Here is a 23,374-nt window from a genome sequence, read left to right on the forward strand (position 1 = left end):
CTTTTTTTCCCCCTACTGTTGCATTGCAACTAAATTTTACAAATACTCTTATAATTTTCAGCTTCTAATTATTTTTTTCTGTCAGTCAAGCCAATCACTCGACATATCTTCTTAAAAACTGCATTGATCTGTGTTTGAACAATGCCACTTTTGGACAGGTGACAAGGACTAATCATCAAGGAAAAAATACAAATAGAACCACTGGCTGCTTAAAAATATATTTTAATCCTTAAGAAATCCACTGGGATATTAACAAAAGGTGGTTTTGTCTGCAAAAAGGCATTAACATAGCCATTTATAAAACTAATAGGAAGGCGAGCACTGCTCCAGTAATAATGAAAGTACACTGCAGAATAACATTATGGAAATAGGATACCAAATTGAAGAATTGACCTTGGGGCCCTGGCTTATTCTGGATGAAGATGACTTGTGAAATGAAAATTTGGCTGTAATTTGCTCTTGCTTTCCCTAAAAGGTTGAAGGCATTTCTATTCCAAATGAATGAAACGACTGTTAATTTCCTAGCATTAAGGGGGGTGTTCCTAAATATAGTTATTTAAGTATATTCAAATACATTTTCAAGTCTTATTCTCATTCTTAGAAAAAAACAGAACTGGTTTTCTGTGATTTGTACATAGTCAATTTCTAATAGTTAATTTTTAAATCACTTCAGAGAGAAGTACCTGCTACAGCTGAATCAGTTGGATGCACTATACTTATGTATCAAGTGTTTATTCTTGATTTAACAGGATCCATTGGTCTGAGCATTTGATACTATAAGTGATCGTGAAATACAGAACATGAGGACATTCATTCAACTAACTGTATCACTTTCAAATAATTGTAAAAATTTATAATCTGTTATAGAAAAAATAACAGCTAAAAATGAGCTCCACAGTTTTGTTTAACATGAGATATTTAATAATGGCCATCAGAGCATCCATTTCAGGGAATGGGTAAATGTCATATTAGGGTGCTTAAATTCAGAATTAAAATAAAACAAACAGAAGTCACAGATGGATCATACTATACGCAAATTCAAAAATATGCATACAATACTGTCCTTGAAGGTACCAGGCATATATTAAATTGCATCAAGAACCAGAGGAAATGAACATGTGCTATAGGATCCACAAGTCTTCCAGCATGACTTTTACACCAGTAGTTTTAATTCTTGATATCACAGTAGCACCTAGCATCCTCAATACTTTTTCATGGACTATGTCTGAAATGCAAACACACAACAAAAAATCCATCCCTATCTATAAATTCACATATAACTATGTTTAATATGTGTATATATAGATCCTACTTTAATATTATATACATATACAAAATAAAATAATAATTAAAAAAACTCTCCCTCAAGGAGATTACATTCATAAAAGAGTATTTATGGCATTCAGATACGGATACACAAAGTAAGAGCTTGGCAATACCAGGCAGAATGACAAGCAACACTAAACACAGTCCAGTTCCCTGAACATACTTTGTATGCTTCACAGAGGAGAATTTCAAGAAGGAATCTGAAGGACAGCTTTAAGTTGGCTTATGAATGGTTACAAACAGCTTCTGTCAAACATAGGGGATATAAGGGAGAAGGTCAAAGGTGCTTATTTGAAAATGAATACAAAGGAGATAAAGCCTGAAGTAACTGGTAAAACAGAAAAAGGAATTAAAACCTGTATTATTTGTAAGAAATAAGCCTAATACTTTCTGAGCCTGTATTCAAGATGAGAAAAATTCTCAAATTACATGTCTAAACACAGAGATTCTAAATTTACTATGTATGTTACCAAAATTCAACTTTAAAAGCCATGGTTTTTTAAATAAGCATCCTCTTAAAAAAAATCTTACTGTTCAGTACGTTATTGATTTTCTTTTGTTTAGTAAAGTGGAATCAAGCATAAACAGTGAAAACCTTTCAGAAATCCACAGTTTCTAAGAAAATATTATTCAGTAGCATTTTACCAAACTTTTTTAAAAAAATTTCTTGATTCTTTCTACAGTAGATTAATATTTGATCTATTGCTTTATATCAGAGATGACACAGAGTAATACAATTTATATTTCATGTGCTCATCAAGCCATAGTCACAGTCTAAGAGAGAGCCCAACAGCTTCATATGACCTGGTAAACTAAACCACGCTACTGAACCCTCCTGGCACTGGCATTTGGCCTGCATCGGGAACATGTTCAAAAGATCTTTGGCATGGTTTTGTCCCAGCTAATACTCTTCCACACTAACTATGTGGATAGTTCACAAGCTACATTTCAAGATGCACTTACAGGAGACTTCATATCTGTCCACCAGACAACCATAGATAGAACACTCTATGCTGCTCAGACTCAGGGCCAGACAGTGGGCCCTGGTCATTTTTATAGCCCATATAGCCACATATTTTTAAGCACACAGCATAAACATCAGTGCATATTGATTCTCTTATGATTTTTTTTTCTTGAAATACCTGTGCATCTCACAAGCATGTGAGACCATTAACAGAAGTGCAGGTTTGTGTAATAGACAGTATAGGAAGTGAGTTTAAAGCCAAGTATAGGATAAGAAAAAATGAAACAAACTTCCTCTAATATATGTTGCACATCACACAATTCCCTTGATAACAATATGTCAAACTTAATCTTCAAGACATTTTGCACTTTTTCCTTCAAAGTTCCTACCTGAAAGGTGGGCTCCAGAGCCAAAGTCCTGGAAGGATCCTCTAAGTCTAATTCTGAATCTACCCATGACTCATTAGTACCTATCGGTTCTAATACTAATATTAGCCTTTATCTTAAATAGCTCTTTTCTCTCCCTGGCATTTTAGCAATAACATACTTACAGATATCAGCTGCATCATCAGGTATCATCTACATATCAGGTATCATCTCTCTGGCTTAATCTGCAAGGCTAAATAGGGTGTCCTCCTCTGGTTTCCTCACTGATGAGAGACTTCATTCTCTAATCTTATCACCAGCTTTTTTTCTGCACACACTCTAGTTTCAACTAAATCTTCTTCAATACATTTGAAAGAAAATGTCTGTATAAATATTCCAGGTTATCTCTTGTCAAGGCTATATAAACTGCTACTTGCTTATCTGCCTCCATGTGTCTAGGTAGATGCATACTAAAGTGGTCCATGGTCTTTCATGATAAAATCATAGTAGGGATGCATAGTCATCCCACAGTTGAAAAATACACTCAGGTCCTTCTCTTCCTCTGCCATTTCCAACTGAGAATGTTCCAATAGTTGAGTTTTTAGTCCTCGACTCTATGACCTTTCACTTTGTACTGTTCATATGACTCTCTATCATTCTAGTTCTCAGAGCTACATGTTCTTTTCAATGTAATATTCCTCTCCTTTTTATCAAGAAAGTAGCTCAGCTTTCTGTCAGAAGTACCTTAATATTTGTCCTAAAGTCAATAATAAAAACATAAAGCAAGATCTTTTACAAAATCAATTCTTCAGAAATTCTTTTACAAAGCTCAGTCCAAGTATTTCTTTCATCAATACTACCCATTGTCATATTCTATTAAGACATTGTATTCACTTCACAAATCCTTTCATAGTCTCTGTACTCTGAAATTTAAATAAAAGTTTCATATACAGACCAAGTGTTTTACTGAACTCCGGTTGATGCCCCTGTCACCAATTCCTGTCTAAAAAGTTAATTCTTCAAAAATACAACTGGACAAAACAAAGAAAACTTTTACAGGCCACTGGTATGATGCATCTTGGGTAGATTTATACAGTCTTCTTCCCATTTAAGTCAGATCAGATTTACAGGCTTGAATTTGCCTGACTCACACTCTCTGTCTCTTAAATATAAGCAATACCATCTTTTCTCCACTCTGTGTTACTGTGTTTACAATACTTGCTTCCAGAACCACCATTTTGTGTGCCAGTTCTTTCAGGAAACTGTGATGGAGACTATTCAGCATCAAGTCCTTTAAATAGGTTTTATTTTAGTTATAGCAATGTTTGTTCTTGCTAATGATTACTCATCTTGGTTAACATCAGTCTTATAAAAATCAAGGCAAAGTATTAACAGAGCCATAGGATTGTCTCCTTTGAAAACTTTAGTCTGCATGAAAGTGGTTCAGCTGGTAAATCTGTTGCTACTTTACTACTTGGAATATTAACTGGTAAGGGGTAAATTTATGAACTGAAACTTTGTTAATATATCTCCTGTCCATTTACAAGGCCACATTTTGAAGCACTACTTCCAGGTGGATATTTCGGTAACATATGGTCTGAACAGCCACAGCTGTTAACTGGGCAAAAGAAAAAATATACATACATACATACATATATATATATATATTCTGATAATTATATTAAGTTTCTTGGCTCTTATTTAGAAGATTAATCAGAAAAGCATTAAGTGAGAAGTATCAGAAGAGATCTGATGCAATAACAACAGTGTCTCTCAACAGATTTTACAGGCTGTAAGAAAAGTCTGATACATTGATGACCCTAAGAACAGTCCATGCTTCTAACACAGGCACTCTTTCCTACTCATTAGCAACCACCTCTTAGTCTCTTCCAAATTACAGCAACTGAGTGGTTGGCAATACACACAAGAGCTTGCAGCTCTGTACACTCACAAGTAGGCATCTCCTTTCCAGTACTTGCATACCTAGTAGTTTTTCTGGAAACCACAACAGCAAAGCTTAATTTCTGTCCCTCTCCTATATGGTTGCACTTAACAATATTTTAATTCTTTAGAAAATAGATGTAACTACTACAAAACAACATAACCCTTGTAGAGAGATATAAATACAGGTATTTCTCACACCAATTTCTATAATTCGCTACCAAATAATGGTAGTACGTGAGAGTTCTTAAAAAATTGTTTCACATTTCATACATGCAAGTACGGAACATGTAAATTCCAAAAATATGATTAAAATATATGAAGTCTATCATGTTTCATGGTAAAGACAAGCTATATGGTCGGGAAGAAATTTCTGCACTGGAATTTGCATGTGGACTGGCAATTGTATTGTTTGTTGAACCTCAAAGTGTTCCTTTTTAGTTCTAGCAGGAAGAGAATTGCTAATGATAAAAGCATACATTCATTCTTTGCTGGCTTGCTATTTCAAAGAGAACAAACAAATAAAGAAAAAATCCCACAGTTTGTTAAACATCTGAGATAGAGAGTATTTCCTCTCTACTTAAATTTAACAGCATTTTTGTTACTAGACTTAAGCTGGAAGTCTAACTAAAACCAAAAACCCATGAAAAACAGAAGTGACAAAAATAAATAACACAAAAAGCTCTCAACTCTCTTCACTGTTCAGAAAAGTGAATTAACATATTTATTGAATTACATTGGCAATGAAGACAGCAATATATTGAAATTCATTGATTTTTTTTTTCTTGACTTAAAAGAAACACAGATGCTTATTACAAAACAGCGGTTCCTCTTCTCATTTTTATCAACCCTTTTTTAACAGCCACTGACATTGACAGTTTCAAGCTTAATTGTACATTCAGCATGTACTGTTAATGACATTAGATAAATGGATCACATCAGAATGCAGTATCGTCAAAAGAGACCACGTGCCAATCTTACAAATTTAAAATCAAACAAGCTACTCTGTAGACCCTGACTCTTCAAGTTGTTTATCAACTGAGTACTAGAGAATATTTTGAATGTCATTATACATCAAAAGATGAAAGATGTGCCTACCACAGCCCATGTTCCATTTATACAATGAAATTTAATTACATGTTATAACTATGCTGTCTTAGAACTATGGTAATTAAAGGGGTACAGTACATTGGTGTTTTATTCATTGTAAGCCCTTATTTTCAGAGAGCTTAACTCAGCCATGCAAATTTACTCCCTTATCAAAGGGAGGAGTCTGTCACAAACACAGCAATGCTTGCTGCAACTATGACAAAATGTAGTTGAAACTTATTTGTGGCATCACTTGGAATGTTGTGAGAATGAGCCTAAAAAAGCTTTCCCATTGCAATATATACGGATTTAGAATAATAGCTGTTTAATTCTCTGTTTAGATCTCTGAGCAAAATACTCTCAACCACAAGCAAAATGTCTTTCTGCAAGCCCACTGCAAGTACTGAGCTTCCCAAATAATTAAGAACCTTTTTTGGAAGCATGAAATCCTTAAGCAGCACGGTGTTTGGATAAAATTTTCACCTGTGTAGACACTTGCAAATTACAATCCTCTGCATCTACATGGGCGTCTGAGCAAGACCTGGTGGCTGAGTGGAGGCAGTTTAATTGGCTGGCCATACTCCACAGAAGCAGTGAAGACTCTTGGAGATGTGCTGAATTAGCACATCTCACAGTTTTCCCAGTCCTCATGCATTCTCTGCTTTGTAAACCACCCCTGCCCCCACAACTCTTCCAGACACCCTAGATTACGCTGGCTGCCTTCATATATGCGCAGTAGCATAGAATATGCAGGTCTGTTTTCCAAGATGTATACAGATATACAGGAAATAAGCACTGCATTTCCAGACAAACTCCCTTTTCATGGTCTCATGCATTCTTGGATTTCCAGTGCAAAATGAAACAAATCCATAATATCAATTCCCCATAAACTATTCAGGACTCATGTTGCCTTCATTACCCAATTTGGATATTTTACCTTTTCTTAATGCAAGGCTGCTTTAAACGTGTCAGTGACGAGTTTTCAGGGAGCCTAATCTCACTAGCTTCACTGCTTCCACTCAAGTGTAAGGTACATGGCATTTCTTTGGGTAGGATGTTGGGGAAATACTTCTTTCTCCAAACATATAGACGAAACATAGTTGCAGAAAGCATCAATAAAAATAACTTTACCCTCAATCCACTGAAGGATGCTTATGATTTCCAATAAGCAGTCATCCAGTGGAGCAAAATCCTGTGACAACCAACAAAAAGGGCAATTTAAAGATGGAGCATTGCCTTGCTCCTGCAGATCTAAGACTTATTTTAAGCTTTTTTGTGTGTGTGTGTGCGATCAAATCAGCATCAACCCAATTATGCCTAAGGTCTATCTTCTTGTTAGATGGCAGGGTCAGTCACAAATGAGCAGCCTCTTGCAATTTTCCATCAAATCAGCTCTGTAATTTGAGAGCTAATGTAGACATCTCATGAAAACAAATCATCAGACAGTGTCGGTTCTCCCCCTCCCTCCCAAAATGAAGCGTTTGGAGGGATTTGGGTTTCTCTTTTAAAAGCCAATTCTTGTCTCCATGAAAGTCAATGCAATCTATAGTAAACAAAAGTCAGTAGTCATTTTTAGACCTTCATGAATATTTCAAAACTCTGTGTACCTTTTTTCAAAAGCATTCTCGCTTTGTTCAGTAAAAGACAAGATTAATAATTTTAAGTACAAAATACACCCTGTAAGTAAAGGTATTTTGCAAAAAAATGAGGCATTTGAGTGAAACTGCAAAGCACAAATCTATAGTCATAAACTTACTTGCCTAGAGCTCAGCACCATTACAATAAACACATTCAGAAAAAAAAAACAAAAAACAAAAAACAAAAAACACAAAATCAACCAAACTTTAAGTGCTCTTCATAATTCTTAAATACCTAAAATCTTCAGAAGCAGCTGGTTATTTCCAATAGGGGGGAAAAAAAGGCTGTGCAAAATGAACTACAGACAAAACCAAACTTGAGCTGTTTCATTCACCCAACCTCTGCCTTCTCTCTCACAAACTAAGCCACTGAATCTGTACATGTAAACTGACAACCAAAACAGTAGGATGATAAGAAAGATCCCTAAATTATTCAAAGTGGTTTCTGGACTTCAAAAGACTCCTTCACTTTGTTCCTTTATGTATCTACAGCTATTTAAGTTTGCCTCCGGCTCTGACACAGGCAGCATTGTGACTGTGATGTTGAAAGAGAGGAGCAATTCTGTAAGATTGGGCAGACGCTTCTCTGGCCTGGCCAGAGCCCACGAAGAGCAGGATGACCACTTCAGCAGGTCTTAGAATGCAAGGACTGTAACTCTAAAGAAGTCATTCCCTTCCCCCTGCCTTTCTATTTCTAATTTCTCCCACACTATAGCACTTCTGCATATGCCAGATGGAACTTGTCAATCTCGCTGAGGATCAAAAAGTAAGACGCTAGTAACATATGCTTTTACTGCTTAATAGTATATAGACAGCGCTCCCAAAGGTGGCCTGAGGCTTCTAAAGAGGAAAAAGAAAAAGATACCTGAGTCAACATCTTGCCCTAATTCACAGGTCGACCGCTGGTAGAGCCCACAAATGTTATGCTGCTTTTTTGTGCTTCTCTAATGCCAGCAGCCTCATTCTTAACAGCAGACAATAGGCTGACAGAGACATGGAGCTTAGGAAGGTGTAGAGATTTCTAGCGCATTGCCTCTTGGATACAGATATCTTTTTATTCTCATATCTGCAGAAAAGACTGGAGGAAATACCCTTCTAAGCTCTGCCAGCTGCTGGCAAAAGGCTCCTGAGCGTACAGCCTTTCATACAGACTCCCACTGAAGTCAATGGGATCACTCACATGAATGCAAAGTTGCTAAATCAGGCGCTCCAGAGGAACTGAAAAGCCATCTGCTAATTAACTTAAAAATCTATTTTCATCAGATATGTGAATATACTGTATGCACTTCTGTGTGTGCACCTCCGATTCAGATCCCAAAATGCAGAAAAAGACTGGGACCTGAAAACTGGCAGTCATGGAGAGGATTGGGACCTCATACCAAGAAAGGCAAATATTAAAGCAAGAGCTTATAAAAACTTTTTTTCTCCAGCTAACTACACACAATGCAATCCAACCAGTGTAGTCTAGTTTAATAAGGAGTTTGCAATTTGACCCTAAATTCATTATGTGTACAGCACTGCTGCCAAGGGGCCAGTGAAAGCGGAACAGCAGTGCTGCAGGGAATTCAGACTCCATTACCCTTGGAAAGGAAAGATCTTGGAAAACCAGCTGCAGCTCAAGATCAGATCACAATTACAGACGACCAGTCACAAAGTCAAGCAAAGGACATGGTGCCCTGAACAGCAACACATGCACTCACCTTAACTACCATCTAGTCCCCCAAAATTTCCATACCTACAAACAAAATGGAAATGGGCAACTGAAAAAGAAAAAACTCCATCGCCCCCCTGGAAGATAAGCATTATATTTTCTTCCTGTTAGAGTCCTTTCAATCTGTTTTTCAACAGCAGCCCAGCTCCATCTCTGATTCCACTAGCAGTAATGTCAGTGAGCTAAGACTTCTAAGAATCAAAGGGTGCTTTCTTGGATAAAAGGGATTTTCTAATGTCTGGCCTTCTGGATTTTTCCTGTGTAGTTGTTTGGCATTCGAAATAGTGACTGGTTATTTCAGTTCCAGAAATCTCAAGAAGCAATTTGAGACTTTAGCAAGGATACCGCCATACTCCATTCACTCATCGGATCCCTGTGTGCTCTCCCTATAACGCTATGATATATTCAGAATCAAAATATTTATATGTAAGCCTTACAAGCAGGCTTAACCTTTCCAACACGTCTGCCACAGTAAGGTTCACATACAATATTTTATGTATGTAGTAATGAGATAGAATATTGTCTATACAAACATACATACTGTGTTGCATATATACATTATTTTGTAGCATAGCTACAAGTACTAAGTACCTTTACCATAATGCAGGCTAACATTCAAATGACAGCAGTTTTGGAAATATCGGTTCAGCATCAGCAGCTACTATCTACATGTAAATATGAAAAGCTTTTAAATCAGCTTACTAGTGGGCCTGCTAAACTGGACACTGCAAATATTCACCAGGCAAAAGAGATACTGACCTATAAAGATGACAGATATCAGATCTCCATGTCATATATTTTTAAACATAGATTTGAGGTGCTTGTGAAGATTTTAATGAGTCTGAGCCCGTCACTGTAAAATATATAGTAACTAAATATTTATCATTTGACTTCTAATAATTTTAAGGCCCACAACAATAGTGAATTCCTTAGCAACATTTTGCAACATATTTTCTTAGCATGTATAACACATAGGTTAGCAACATTCATTTAGCATCTGCAGCTTTCTATCTGCATCCCAGAATTACTCAGTAGTAGCCAAAAGAGGACAAATCACCCAAAAGAATATGTAGCTGTGGCACAATTTCTATCATGACTTTATTCATGGGAAAGAAGGGCAGGGGGAGAAAAAAAAGCAGCAGGAGTTGATATAGCCTTTATGGCCAGGGGCTGTGCCTGTGCCTGCATTAAAAGTCATGTCTCTATTTCTAGCGCCCTGGATTAAAAGAGATACCATCTGACTTGCCATTTATTTATTCACACTGGGTTTCAGTCTTCAGGGTGCAATAGGAACAGAGTACTGGAGGGTTATTTAACATGGAAGCTGACAAGGTTGCCAGCAAAGAGACCAAAAAGTTTTCAGTAACTAAACCAATAAGAAATCTGCTTAAAATTACTCCAATCATAGTTCCTTTTCTTGGGTACTTTCTTTCTATGTCAGACATCTGACTTTTCTTCTTATGTCCTAAATCTTCTAATTGGATTGTGCTGATAAACTCCTGCATTTGCGCAAAGGCCCTTTAAAACCAACAAAACATCATACAGATTCCTACCTGTAGTTGCTGAATCAAGGCTTTCAGGAAGGAACTGACTAATTCCAAATTGGTGAGCAGCAAACCGTGACTAAGGGATGACAATAAGGAATATTGTATGGCAAGAAACGCCAAGGTCCTGCCACAAAACTCATTTATTGTACACCTCTTGCAGCAATAGCTATACCTCAGGAAAATACATGCTTTGATCACATTGCTCTAATATTGCAAACCACCAAGTAATTATGATCAAAATAATCTGTGCATTGTTACACAAATGTATAAGTTCTCAACACACAAAGGTTCTGAATGAGAATACACTGTATTGACCAAATGACAAATGCACAGGACCAAGGCCTTTTGATATAATATCTGAAATGGAGAGAAATGTTCTCATGAAAATTCAAAGATGTCACCTAATTGAATATGGAGTAAATGATTCTTTTGCATGTTCTTTGTCTACCTTCTAGAGAATGAATCTCTAAATATAAGAAATATTCACATATGGGATCTAGAATCTAGTCAGGTTATAGGGTGAGGAAATTCAAAATAACAGCAATTACATGCAAGATAAAAATATATTTCCAGTTGCTCTGGCAGTACCTTACAGAAAATTTGCAAAGATATGCAATTTATAGCCTGTAACTACTGAAAGAGAAATAACACTAATCTAACAAAAAAACCAACCCTGCCATTGTCAGAGCCACGATATAACTGTAATTCCGGAAGGTTAGGATGAAGATATAATACAAAGCAAAGCACTAATATTACTTGCTTTTTCTCAGATCCTTTTTTTTCTTCTCAGTGGCTTCTGCCACTATGGTTGCAATATCAGTTATTTTCCAATCTTTTGCAAACAGAAAGGGGGGAAGGGGAAATAAAACATCTCTTATTTGCTCATGTTTGGATTTTCAATATTTTTTTCCCTTGATAGCTTCTCCTTTGAGCAGTAGCAGTGTCAATTCCCCAAGGGCAGAATTCAGGTCTCAGAAATATGTACACAGCATACAAATCCTCCATAATGCTCTTTCTAATAGTTTGTTAAACTCTGAGAAATGTTATCTATGGAAATACATATATGCATTTCACAAGCCTAAAATCAGGTATTGATGCCATCTGCATTGAGCCATAACAACCATTTATTAGCTTTATGGAAAATGCTCGTAGTTTGTACAAATAACTAAGTTTGAATAGCTCCTGCCAAGATGAATACAACATCTATCAACACTCAGGCTTCTCTGTGCAGTCCCCAGAAACCATCTTCCAAGTCTGCATGGCAGTGTGCACAAGCTGCAACTTCGTGAAATGTTTCAGAAATTATTGGGCAGACTGACTACAAACTTCCAGCTTTCTACAGAGCTGAAGAAAGCCCTCTTTGTACAACTATCCAGCAGCCTGCCTCGAGCCTGAATTTATTCCTGGTGTCACTGAAGGGCACTTCTGCTTCTATAACCTGTGAAGCTCTGGATCATTTTGCCAATTAGTATAAAAGGTTGTGCTGAATTTGTGATGTGGAGTGTAAGAACAGAGCAGTCTCTACAGTGGACACAAAACACCCGATAATGGAAAAAACTTCTAAGTGCTCCTGATTATAGATTAATCTGCTGATGCACAAGAAATAGCCTGTTGAGGTCATAAAATTAAACACAGCAGACTTTTTCTTAGTACATGCCAAAGTTACACCATCCAGAGTGAAGCTGATTTTCTGGGCAGGCTGCTATTAAACCAAATCTGAAGGTTTGCAGTAGCAGAAGCACCCTGCTGACAAAAACTTCACCTGCATGTATTGTTCTCAATTTTTAAAATAACATGCAACTTTATGCAAACATTAAGCAAAATCACAGCACCTACACTGGTACAAGTCCAGTTTAACTCTGAATAATATTTTAACCCTAAATATTTAATTCTAAATATTTTGGTCTTTAAAACTGTTTCAACAACTGTTCTGAGGTGTTTTTTTTCTTTTATAAGTATACTTCTAACAAGGATTGAACCCTGCTTCTCCCAGATCTTTAACCTCTAATTCATTAGTTCAATTTGAAGTCTCTCAACCTGCAGATGAGCAATGTTAGCCTTTTATCAACTAAAACTTATTCCAGTATTTTCTGAGTGAGATTTTATATAAGTTGAAACACTTTATTGAAATTATATAATGGGTATAATTTATCACTAACAATGAATATTAGGATTCCCATATTCTCATCCTTTACAAGACATTAGCTAGAGACAGCAAAACATGTGTGTGTCAATGCTCTTAGCTTGGCTCACCTGCAGAAAGGGTCCTTAGGAACTATATATGTAAAAGCATTTTCTTATCCTAGAGTCGAATTCATTTTCAAGGCACTTGTTTAGAGCCAGAACTGACAAATTTAATGATGCAGTTCTCTACGCAACACTGTCTCAGAGGGATCTCTGAACACCACCCTACCAGAGAAAAAGTTCACAGCACAAATGAGTTATGAGTTACATAGATGACACACAAAGCACAGTGCCACTAACAGCAGTAAAAGTTCAAAATAGCAATTAATTCTATAATTCTAAGCTCTGGATATTTGAAAATAGTGTATATATTCAGAGAGTAAATACTGTTTGAATGCCTTCCTGGTTCTTTGGCCTTTATAAATAAAGTTTGACTGACAAAATACTTTTCAATTTTTTTAATTTAAGATATGCAAATTAGATACAGAGACAGACATGATGGGTGTGGAGCACTATAATTCATCAGGTAAAAATCTATCGCCAGGTACTAGAAATACCAATAGGATTTTTATTTTTGTTTAAATTGGCTAGTTTCAGGCAAAACATAGACAGTGATTACCAGAGCTACAGCTTAGACTGCGATGTTGCAGAAAGTGATTATGGCCATCAACATGGAGTGATCAGAATAGCGTGTTCCCAGGTGCGCTTTCCAATTCAGAGAGGCGCTTGAATATGTAATGGAAATTTGGTTGAAGCACAAGACAACAAATGCTAAAACACTATGAAAGATTATGCTTTTGATTAAAGATCAAAACTTCTAAATGGAAAAAAGATTATGGCTCTTTTATATGGGTTTTATGAAAATAACCACAATGAGGGAGTTATCGGAGCCAACCACGCATACCAAAAGAACAGGATCAGTTGAGGAACAAAGCCCATGTTGCTGTCACAACAGACTAACCTGAGCCACCATGCTAAAAACACCACATGACTTAAAATAATGTGCTAAATAAAGGAGGCATTCATTATGTATTTTCTGGAGATATGATCTTTCTTTGCCTCAATTTTACATACAGTGTTGGCACTGGGAAAAACTTGCCAAGTCACATGGTTTAAATAAAATCAGGGTTGAAGTGGTTTATTGATATATTAATGGTACCTAATTAACTGCTAATCAGCGAGCTATGCATTCAGGATCAATATCCACAAAAACAACAGATAAATCACAATACCAAGCACATACAAAATGATAACAAATGCTTACAACTTTCTAAACACTCTTCCACTGCTAACTCCAACAATTTCTAAACACCATGGCCTCATTCACACAGTTGCCTAAACACACACAACCTACTCACAGGCAATGTACAAGGATCTCCCTCTTCTGGGGTGCAGGTTCCCATTTACAAGCACCTCTTCTGGGAGATGTGGGGGCTCCAGCTCTGTGCATACCTGTCCTGCTTTATTCAGTTGAATAATTTGCAGCCAGTGAATAAGATCTCCCTGAACAAGGTATGAATCCCCAAGGTGGGCCCCAGTAGTGGTGGATACCCACAACGTCCATCGGACAAGGATACACCGTCCTGGATGCAGACTGTGATGCTGATGGAGCAGCCCTCAGCACTGGCAAACCTCGTTTTGATGCTGCTCTGGTCCCGTTTCTTTCCCCACAGCAGTAAGTTCTCATGTTTCTCTTACACTTTTTTTTAAAGCTACTTCTTTTTTCTTTCTTTTTTTTAAAACTCCCAAAAGTCTCTGGGTAACTCCCTGGTTACCATTTAAACCAGCTGATAGTCCTGTTAAACAAACTCTGTTAGTTTTAATTTCTGCTTTAGCACTACCATTTTTTTTCAGGAAACAACTTCTGAGGCACTTTGGGGTATTCCATTCACACATGGTGTTTACTCTTGCATTCCTCTCTGTGGTTATTCACGCCATGTTACTAAGAGGAAGAGCCATGCTGAATCAATCATAAGTGCTACCAATAGGTGATTATATGTAGTAAAACTGTTTTTGCTGGACATCGAACAGGAGATGTGATAAATGAGCTAAAGTTTAATGGTTGAGCACAACCAGATTGCAGCAATGTTTATGGCTAGACATTTAGCTGTTAACACTCAAAACCAAATTAGTAAGAAGTAATATCAGAATGAGAAAGCTTTTAAAGCTGGGCACTAGTTCATAATAATGCTGTTAAGTTACAGCACAGTATGAATTAAGCATGGATTCACCACCCAGCGACATTTTATTCAACAACAAAAAATGAGAAAGAATACTTGCAGTAACACTGATGTCAGAAAAACTGGAAAAACATAGATCTATAAGACAACACAGAAGGAAAAACAATGTTTTCAGGATCTAGGAATTATCAAAACTTCAAGCAATTGAGACAATGTGTATGTGTAATAAAAATAAAAGTCACTTGCCACAGATGACTTTCTAAGAGAATGCAACAGTCCTGCAATGTTAGTATACTTTATGAATACATGCAGCATTTGAAGAAAATATTGCCTATTCTTCAGGATAAAGGATACTGAATCTGTTATTTTGACTGAAAACATCTTAGATAAGTATCAGTAATAAGAACAATGAAATTACGATGCATCTCGTTTGCACAATGGATAAATGAACTCTTGACACTTCAAAGATATCTCAAAAAGTAATCAGCAAGGCAAAGAAAGGACCTCAATAGAACTACAAGGCTCAGTCATGAGGTTAGTTGCATGCATTTCAAAATCATGTTATATATTTTGTGTCATAAGTGGGTACAGTTCAAACTGAAAAGTTTACTATAAAGGAAGAAATGTGGAATTTGTTTTCAAAAGTTTCATATAACATAGAGGTCCAGGTTATTAACAGAGAGGGAGTGAACAGAGACACTAAATGAAGCAGATCTGTCAAGTGACCTGTGAGAGGATGACTCTTGACCATACCTTTTCTGTTTGCTAAAGCAGCATTTCTTCTCTAACAACACAGCCCGCACTGGTAAGGCAGGAGCAAGAATGCAAAATTTCAAACTCAGATGAATACAGACTATTAGCTCCCTGCAGACTGTACACAGCCTGTGGGGTGTCCCAGAACCACACTTTGAGCATCCTAGAGATGACAAGAAGGGATTCGTTTCCTGTTGGTGCCTTTAAGTGGTTCAGGCTCAGCTGATGTCTCCCCAGAGGGAACTGTCTCCCCTTCACCTGTTACCATAGCCCTATAACTATTCTGTGAGGGCCTCTGCAAATAGATAAAGAGCCTCCCTCCTCATGGAAATCACAAGTTTCCACAGAATTTCACAGAATCATCAAGGTTGGAAAAGACCTTGAAGATCATCTAGTCCAACCATTAATTCCAAGCTTCCCCATCCTAATGAGCAGAGGCTGGAAACTCCTAAGGTGCAGCTATCCCTCTAACCATCCCTCCTTCCCCTGCCTTGTAGGGTGTGGGCTTTTGCCCTGCACAGTCTCTGCAAAAACTCTTGCTCATCTCCATTAGGCTGCACGCTGTCTCCTGTCTCCTAGAGCTCCTTTGCATGGTGTCTATGCAGCTCAGCATCTCAAGCAGAGCACATCTCTCACCGGGAAGGCCAACATCACTGCCAGCCCCAGCCCAGGCACCAGGCAGTCTGTATGACCTGAGACCTGGATGGCCAAATCCTCCATCTGGAGCTCCCTTCTGATGTGACAGGGTTGCTGGTCCAGCACATGCCGGGGAATGCTCCCTACAGCACATTGCTGTCATCGCTGTTCAGTCCACTATCATCTTCAGCAGTACTACTAGGTCCACTTGCAGCCCTCACAGGGAAATTGTCACACAAGCAACTCATTTAGCATTTCAGTTCCCTGTGCATCTCAAATACCTTTAAAAAACACATAAAACAAATACAATAATTCTACACTTTGTAGAGAGATTAAAATACGGCAGATGATCATTCTCAACTCCAAGAGTTGCTTTTGCAGAAACCCATTCTCATGTATTGTACCTAATAAGCTTCGGGGACTGAAAAAAAATTTGTTTGTACGTGCTTAGTGTGGACAGTTTCAGCCTTATTCTCCCTGGTCTCGTTTCCCAATTGGTGAAATATCACTTCTCCCCATTGAGTGAACTCATTAATATTGTTGAAAAATGTAAATAGTACAGTAGTGATTGGCATTGAAACACTTAAAAGTAAATTAATAATTATGTATTCAGCATAGGGTGTGGATATGGTGTGCAGTGTACACAGACTGATGAAAATAAAAATAAATATGGAAAAGGTACTATTCACTGAGCACAAAGAGACACCCAGCAGATGCTTATATTCAAATAGCTGTTTAAATGTAGACTTGCATAAGCACAGGTCTGGTCACACGAATAAGTGCTTTTGGGGATCTGGTCCACTGATTCTCAATAACTTTCAGGTATGAAGCCCCAGGGCAGAAAACTGCAATTCTTTCTCCCACTCATGCCCAAAATAAGTCACTTCCAAATGTTAGATAATAAATATCACTCATGACATCATCCTAAAGGGTAAGAAGCTATTTGTATTTATATAAGTAGACATGGAGAACAAATATGACCTATGGCAATATGTTAAATGTCTCCATGTGAAAACCAGAACTCTAATATTAACATAAAAATTCTCTGTCTAAAAGATATTTTCTTGCAGCCCAACTGGTATCAACATACACATCTGCTAACATTTGTGTTAGGTAACTGGATTTACACACCTGATCATCTTCCAAAAGGGCAAATGCCTTAGTTTCATCAACAATATACAAATATTTGAAAGAAAAAAAAAAAAAAAAAAAAAAAAAAAAGAGTAGTTTTTATATTTAAAATTATAGATCTACTAAACCAGTCTGGAAGCCAGCAATATAAAAAAATCAATTTCTAAAACTCTCTGTGGTTTTGAAACAAAGAAATATCATTATTGTTACCTATTTAATTTAAATAGACTTTGCAGCTTTATTTATGTTGGCAGGGAAATGAATTCAGACCATGGTGTATGCCTAGTAAGTAAACATCTTGGAGGAAGAAAGCAGGTCACCAGCGCATAAAGTGGATTTGGGAACGGTTTAACTATGTTTCTTCTCGATATTCATTACAGCAAAGCACCCAGGGCATCTATTTGACTTTACATTGTTTACTGCAATTTCCTCTCCTGAGAATTTTAGACATTGACAACTAGCAGTTATAGTACCAGCCCTCAAACCAAACTCACTCACAGAAGAGTAGTGTTCACATTCAATGTGACTGTGGGATCTGAGAGCTGAACAATACTCAGTACTGAAATGCTTCTGGGTTTTGGTCTTGACACTAAATAGTCACAGTAGCACAGCATACAAAAACCGCTTTGATAGTGACTGGCTTTTTAGTTAGTTTAATGAAGAAATTGTTATGTTTTTCACCCCAAACTATATTATCAGGGAGAAAGCATGGAGGAAATGTGATCAACTTTCATAACACTGTATATGGGTATGCAATAGAAGAATTTTAGAACTAAATTTTGGAGTTTAAGCAGCAGAGTATTCAGTTGCATTTTTTCTTCTTTTTTTTTTTTTTTTTCTCCCCAGGTTTTTTTTGTGTTAATGAGTTTGACCTTAATTATCAGAATTAAGCTCTGGTAATTAGGACATCTCTGCGAGGATCAAAATAATTCTCCTAGATTTAAACCACACTTAATGAAAGGCATGGTAGCTCAGAGAGAAGTGTCAGTATTGTAACCCGATGAAAATAAATCCAAACGCTCTTCTTTTTCTGTGTATTCTTCATCTCACTCAAGAAGTGTTTACTATGTTGTCAGTGAATCACTTCACTTTCCAATAGGCAATGTTAGGCACTTGTTAATTTCCAATAATTAAATAATTTTATAAGCTAGAAAACAATAAAAAAAAATGCACAGTTTTGTAATTGCTGGTTTTCCCCAATGAGCAGTAAGGATGAGAAAAAGGAATGGGAAGACAAACAACAAAAAATAAGAGTAAGGACTGGTACACACAAACACTGTATGATTAATATGCACAAAAATAATGAAATATTTCCAACAAGCAGCATCACTTCTCATCATGCCAGCCTAAGTACCTTGAGAAAAGCCACCCCAGGAATCATGAAAAAGGCAGAAGAAATAGAATAAGTTTTCAGATCATGGAAGCTAAGTTAAGAAAGAAAATTAAAATGGTAAGAGAAAAGATCTGAGCAGAAGTTTTATATTTTGCCCTTGACTTTTCTGCCCATGAAGTTGCATCTTGCTTTTGACCTTTCTTTATCAGTAGTAAACTGGTGTGGTGTTACAGAGATTCCCACCCCCCACCCCGGAAAATAACCCTGCACTTTCTGCAGTGCTAGATACAAATGTTCACCTGAATTAATCCTCCTGCTCCCCTCTGACTAGTCTTTAAATTGCTATTTGGAAAATGTATTAAGGTTGGGGGCTTCTTAGCTGTTAATGGTTTCATGAAGCATATGGGATAACACATCTGCATTTCTTCAGCCACTCAGAGTAGACAACGTGGTAAAGACAACCCTATGCAGTCTTTTACTTGCAGAGTATTTTCACTGAGGGAATATGGGCAAGATTGAGCAGAATATGCTCCCAAAACTCTAAATCTGTATTAAGATTCAGGATGAAAATCAGGATGCTATAACTCATTCCTCTGTAGATACAATAAAATGTTCAAGAAAAATACTAGCTTTTTAAAACCAAATACAGCTGTGCAGCTAGGTACTTCCACTGTCAAGAATTCAGCATACACTTAGAGTGTTGCTGAATATTTAATAGATTTCCATCACTTTTCTTTCATCCTCCTATCTCAAATAAAATACTAAATTCTGCACAGTTTTATTCATTTCACATAATGCCATTAAAAAAAACAAAAAACAAAAAAAAACCAAAAAAAAAAACCACCACGCTTTGAGGACACAAGTGTAAAATCTAATGTGTGTCTTTCTTGCACAAATTAAATTTGCCATTTCACTACTTGAATTCAAGTGGGGATATAGCTTCCAGTAGTCATCAGCAGTGAAACAACACAGTTTTGGAATCATAAATAGAATTTTTTGACTGTTGGCATTCAAAGGACTTTGGCATAAAAGAGCCATATTTTATATTTTAAAAGCAGTAATTAATTCCATACAAAGCCAACAGCTCACTAGTGATACAGTTATCTTTCTCTATTTTCCTCAAAATCCTTATGGTAAGAAAACAAGCTGGTTTCATTCAGTAGCTGCAAACATTTTCATATAACTACATAGTGTTAGTCAAACTGATGACAACTGACTCAAGTATGGCCAGTAATTTATGACATCTGCTATTCACAGAAAAGAAGAAAAAAAACACTAATCATGTCTGCCTGGGATGCTTTATTTCAAAACATGTCTAAACTTTACAGGTAAAAATGCTAGAATCACCTTTTCTGAGGGAAAAGAAAAAAAAGCCCGAGACTGAATATTTGTGGTGAGTGTACATAAAATACCATTTGAAGAAGAAAGGAAATTAATTCTTGTTGGAATTCTACTATCTAACCATTCTGCCAAAGATTTGCTCTACTGCCTTGCAGTTTTTTATGTACTCCTGTACAGAGCTCAAAGATTGGCATGGCATAGTTATCCTTGTGATCTATACATATATATTATATGCAAAATAATAACTTTAAAAGAAGTGGCTGCAACAGCATACTAATGAATTCATTGCCAACATGAAGTCAAACCTAACTTGTATTAAAACTGCTTATAGCTTTTGGTTTAAGCTTCAGACATGTAGGTTCATTAGAAAAAGATTTATAATGCTTTCCTCATACCTTGTCAGTTCAATTAATTCTCTGGTTGAAAAATGGAGAACACCAGACTGTGGAACTTTTAAAATTTTTAATGGATTAAGTAATGTGACAAATTTGAGATGAATTATGACACATTCCTTCATCCCACCATGAGACCACCCTTCTGGCTATATACTTTATAAAATTACCTATTTTTATATCTATGTAATACATATATTATTTATAAAAGGATTCCTGTAGATCAAATCAAAGTAAGAATATACAATTTAAAAGTGCTCCTCAGAGAACCCATGCTAGTTTTCAGTTTCTTTAGCTGAGGCTTAAGACTAGATACCAAAACTACTGAAGGTGTGATAGATTAATTTAGATTAACATTTAGAATTTCATCATTAAAAAATTGCAGCATACACTGACTGACACAAAGAACAGGCTTTCTCCATATGTTTGCTCTTCTGTGTATACTACTTATTTACAAACATTTCCTGGGTGAAAGGAAACTTTCATTGGAGAAATCATTAACTTAGTTCAAAAACCAAAAGCATTGGGCAAGGCTCAAAAGATATGGCTGGTAGGTTTTTTTCTTGGTTTCTGAAGTTTTGTTACTATGTCCAGAACAGAAGTAGTTCAAAATGTTTGGCAAGATGGAAGTTTCGGGGAGCTGCTTCTCTTCAGCTGGCTGAGATACTCCAGACCAGTGTTGCCATGAGTTTGACACATTTCCTTTGAGCCTGCTCCAAAAGCAAAAAGCACAAAGAAAATGAGGAGACAAGGGAGAAAGCAGGGGAGTTCAAACTATAATAATTTAGTTGAATTTTGAAGTTGATCACTATAGTTATTAATCTATTTCCATGATTCCCACATCCTGGCTGACTCCCTTTTCTCTTCCAATTACCAGATACATATGTGATTTTCTAAGTAAAACTTTCACTTGTAGGACTAACCTTAGAGCTAAATACATCCAGTTTAGTCTTAGCTTGGTGAAAGTATCCACAACACACATCTACACTCTGCTCATATCCTCTCCAATTCTACACATAACTGTCCAAATTGCAAAGGCTTTTATGAATTATTCTGAGGCTACTGCCACCAGCTACCTAACTCAGTGAACTACTGGGAATGTCGTTTCATCTTCACTAGAATTCAGAAGTTTTCTCCACCAATTCAGTTAACAACTTCCACCTTAAAATCATCTAGAAACAGCCTTTGGCTACTGTGTTTCTCTGAGCTGAATTTTAGCTTGTCCCCAAGAATTACGATCTTCTGAAGAAAATAATGTTAATCCAAGCATACCTTTGAAAGGAAGCAGTGATAGGTTTAGACACACAAGGACCACATGGCAACATACCTTCATACCCTACCTGATAATGGGACAGTGTATTCTGCTGAAGATAACCTATGGTGATTTGACAGAGTGGGCCTGTAGAAGTATAATGTCCTGTACAGCCTGGAGGTTTTGGAGCATAACCACAAATGCCCAATGTCTGCAGTGGATTGAGAATTTCTGTGTGAGCAAAGTGACCTACAAGTATTTGTATGAGGAGCTTGTCCCGGTTTCTTGATGACAGAATTACAGATGAGCACAATCAGGTCACCCACAATTTGTTAGTATATTTTTATCTGGAACTTACTTACCTCAGATTTCTACAGCTTAGCAGATCCTTGTTTCAGTAAAGACAGTTCTTTGCATGGCACTCTGCCGGGTGAATTTCTTCTCCCAGTTAACTGATACACACCCATGTTATTCCCAGTTACTGTTCTCACTGAGGTCTCATGGAACCTCAGCACCAAACCTTTCATCACATGATAGGACATCAAATCAATATAACATTTCTGTTCAGGTGCTGGGAGATATAGTCGGAATGCGGTTATGTGCAGACTCTCTACATACTGTACACTGCAGTCTAAGCCCTTTACCTGCCGTGTGAACACTAACCTGCATCTTCCCAGCAAGACTAAACTTTACATTTTAAAAACCATCAAACTGATGTTTCAGTACCTAGACAATGAAGATGCTGGGACACTCAGTGAATAAATGTCCACATTAACCTTGCAATGCAGTTGAAGGGACACTGTGGATCAATTAGGTTGCTTTTACTTAAAAAGTAAATGTATTTGTGCCATAGGATAGGTGTCAGCACGGCCATAGTCTTCAGTTATGTATTCTGCCTAGAAATAGAAATATTTGGGGGGTTGTTTTTTTTCTGTTAAAAGTCAAGACATCAACAACAGCAGAAACGACCAAAATGCTATGACAAAAATGTCTGAAGCCTTTGAAGCAGATCAAAAGTATAGTGATTTGTTTGATCTAATTTGCTTTTGAAATATTTAACATGCATGGTTCCCACATAAGAAAATTACTGTGCAGATCCCCTCTTTCCCCCAACCTTGAAATGTCTCCCCAGTACCTTCTCCAGATTTTTTTCTGTAAAAAGGTTCCTTCTAGGTTTAAGTATGCTAATCAACAGAAACAAAATTACAATTGCGGAGCAATATTCCATTCTGCAGTAAACTGAATTCGCTTAAACTCAGGATCAAAATGTACAGTACATCTCACTATTCACTCTCATGTTTGTAGGAAATTAATATTCTGGCAAGGTGCACTCGGTCTGTGACTGAATTCACAAATTATATTATCAACAATAAAATAAATAAATCATGTTTCATACTAAGACACCATGGCTTTTTTTAGATGAAAATTATCCTTGAAAACAGACATAAAACATAATCAAATAGACCAAGAAAAGAATGAAAGAAAATCTCAGAAGGGTTTAAGTATTTGAGATAAAAGACATATAAAAAAACTTTGGATGTAAGAAAAGAAACCACACTTGAATAAGAATAGAGCGCCATATTGAACAGAAG

General features: G+C 36.8%; 1 protein-coding gene across 1 annotated transcript in view; it reads right to left on the reverse strand.

The window, feature by feature from the left end:
- PTPRN2 (protein tyrosine phosphatase receptor type N2) overlaps positions 1-23,374 on the reverse strand; it is a 685,048-nt gene that overhangs the window by 528,708 nt on the left and 132,966 nt on the right. The window lies entirely within an intron of this gene.

Source organism: Athene noctua, chromosome 2, assembly GCF_965140245.1.
Source record: "Athene noctua chromosome 2, bAthNoc1.hap1.1, whole genome shotgun sequence".
NCBI classification, from domain to species: domain Eukaryota; kingdom Metazoa; phylum Chordata; class Aves; order Strigiformes; family Strigidae; genus Athene; species Athene noctua.